A 3,379-nucleotide genomic window follows, 5' to 3' on the forward strand; every position below is an offset into this window, starting at 1 on the left:
AATGTTTTAAGTCCTCTTCACTTTCAGCAAGCAAGGTTGTATCATCTGCATATCACAGGTTGTTAATGAGTCTTCCTCCAATCCTGATGTCATGTTTTTCTTCATGTAACCCAGCTTCTCGGATGATTTGCTCAGCATACAGGTTGAATAAGTATGGTGAAAGAATACAAACCTGTCACACACCTGTCTTAATTTTAAACATACAGTGTTCCCACTGTTCGAACAACTACCTCTTGGTCCAGGTACAGATTTCAAAAGCATTCTGGAATACTCATACTTTGCAATGTTGTCCATAGCTTGTCATGATCCACAGAATCAAAAGTCTTTGTGTAGTCAATAAAGCCCCGGTAAACATCTTTTATATATTCCCTGCTTTCAGCCAAGATCCATCGCACATCAGCAATGATATCCCTTGTTCCACAGTTCTTCTGAATCCAGCTTGAACCTATGGAAGTTCTTTGTCAATGTATGCTTGCAGCCGTTTCTGTATTACCTTTAGTAAAACTTTACTCACATGTGTTATCAAAGAGATTGTCCGATGATTTCTGCATTCTGTTGGGTCACCTCTCTTTGGAATGGGCACAAATACAGATCTCTTCCAATCAGTCAGCCAGATAGCTGTCTTCCAAATTTCTTGGCTTAGGTGAGTGAGTGCCTCCTGTGCCAACTTAGTTTCTTGAGAGATTTCAATTTTTTATTCCATCAATTCCTGGTGCCTTGTTCTTTGCCAGTTCCTTCAATGCACCTTGGACTTCACCTTCAGTATCAGGAGAGGAACTAGTGGGTTTGAAATAGCAACCTTGAGGTGAACAGTCAAATACCTATTATATTACACAACTCTTCCTGGACATTTTAATCTCTTATGTTAATAGAAACAAATACAAAAAGATTATCTTTTTTTTTTTTTTTTTTTTTAAGTAGAGGAGTTACTGCAACACTTGATCTGTTGATTTATCTGTCCCCACACCAGAGTGAGTTATAGTGGAATACTTTAGGCCAGATATGATGGTCTCCACAAGACTGTTTCTCCAAAGCACCACTTATAGACAGTGAAAATTAAGACTCAAAGGACATGTCAGGGCTAGATTGAGATTACATAAGTGATAAAATAATGATACCATTATATTATACTAAATATGAGATACAATAATATGAGATATAAAAGGAAGAAAACTTTAGAGTGAGAATTATGAGTTGGGGGTTTTTATTTTGAGTTCAATTCATTGATGAGATAACCAAGTGGAGACATGCATAGGACTTTCAAAGTTTGGTATTTCCACACTATGCAATATTCTGCATCCTTTTAAAGGCTTAATTAGATCTATATGCAATGATTGGTGTTCTGGTGTGGTGCTGTGAGTTAATGAGCCAGACTGCAAAGTAACTTTAAACCATAATGTCTGTGGTTCAATCTCACCAGTTGCTCCTCAGAAACCCTATATAGGGTCGCTATGGGTCAGAACCAATTTGACGACACTTCACAATAACAACAACAATATACAATGATTTGGAGAGATAATCATGACTTATTATAAATGAAAAAACTGTAAGTTGAAGAATAATATTCAGTGTGATAAATTGTGTAACAAAATATATGTACAAATCCATCTATGAATGAGTACATAGTACATAAACTGAGGATTCAAGAAGGCTGTGAAAAAATGGAATTTTTCCTCAAACTTTTTGAAGCCTCCTAGTTCATGTATATGTAAATTTCTCCAGAATCTTATTTATGCCCCACGATCTCATAATGAGACGCACGTACATACACACATACAAACATGTACATCTATAGGAAAAAATGTCTGAAAGAATCTGATGAAGCTGCTAGCATTAGGAAAGGGGAATAGAATGGAGGAGGGAAGGCAGTTTATCTTTTACTGGATTCTGCCCTGCATTCTTTGTCTTATCACAATGTCATTCATTATTTTTGCTTTAAAAAAATTTTTTTAGGGTTAAAAAAAGAAAAAGAAAAAGCTGTGGAAGAAAATACAATTGATAAATGAGAGTTTGGAAAAGGAAATGAGAGCTAAGGATAGTAATCTTAGAAATGCTCAGAGGCAGGGGATGCAGAATGGAGAAGACTGAAAGATGTCAGAGTTAACAAGTCAAGTGGGGTTGGTGCTGAAGACTTCAAAACAGATGGATAAAATGAGAACCGGAAAGTAGCTAATGGAAAGGAAATTTGCAACCTTTAGAGTAAACAAGTTTCTTTAAAATAGGGTCAGATTGCCTTTTGGTTGAGCCTCAAGATTAAAATATGGACATAGAGGTAGTTTGTTACCAGTGCAAGTGTTTCAGGTGAAAGGAAACTGGAACATGTTTGTAATCTAAGGCTGGAGAACAGTGTTCTCTGATAAAAGCTGGAAACACAAAAAGGCAAATGAGTAGCTGTGCTATAAGTTTCATCAGGAAGATACATTTAAATTTCATTTTAGAAGGAATTAATACTGTACACACTTTAATGTTTAATTTCAAAACCAAATATTTCCTTCAAGGAATCACAATTTGGAACTTTTACAACTAATTTTTAATTCCAAACTTTGCCATATTTCAGACAAAAACAGGAACCGGAAAGCAGTGGCTGGGCAGGCTGTCTGTGATGTGACGCACGCTGCTGGGCCAGACAGTTATAAGTAGATGTTGTCATGGTTCTTGTGAAATGCTGTCTTCAAGCATTGGATCAAACAACCTTAATTGTTTAAAGTAACAGCAAGTGTTAGAATAAACCACAACAATTAAATTCGTTGGCAGTAATATAACTCCACCCAAAGGTGGTTTCTAAAATACTATTTGTGAACACTGCTACTGTAGGTATCACAGTATTTATTATTTTTCTGCACATAGTTTATATCTTGCAGAACTCCCCCCTCCCACACACACACACGCAAAGGCACACATACAAGAAAAGTGATAACAAGCTTTAGAACATATATCTGGCTATTTATTTGGGGATAGTGCAAGACAAATTTTAGTTCTTAGTGTCCTTCCTCATCATCCATCAGTTGCCTATCAACATTGACTTGTGGTTAGGAAATTAATCCTAATTTAAAATTTTAATTATGAATGTGAATATTAGCCTGAAAAGGGGAAAATCATTAGGATAGATCTTCTAGGGGAGATGATAGAGCAAAAAAGCAAAACATGCACCCTATATCCAACTAATTTAGTTTATATTATTTGACAATTGGGTTATATATAACATTGATAGAAGGTTGATTATATTTCACAAGAAGTTTTCTCTCAAGGCTCCTTCCCCAAATAAATCACAACTTTGAATTAGTTTTATAAAAAATATAAACTGTTGTCATAGCTTTTTTGGTTTTCATTTTAGTGTAAGAAATGTTTTCCTATAATAATAACTGTCTAAATTTCCTGA

The sequence above is a fragment of the Chrysochloris asiatica genome, unplaced genomic scaffold (genome assembly GCF_000296735.1).
Source record: "Chrysochloris asiatica unplaced genomic scaffold, ChrAsi1.0 scaffold00002, whole genome shotgun sequence".
NCBI lineage: Eukaryota > Metazoa > Chordata > Mammalia > Afrosoricida > Chrysochloridae > Chrysochloris > Chrysochloris asiatica.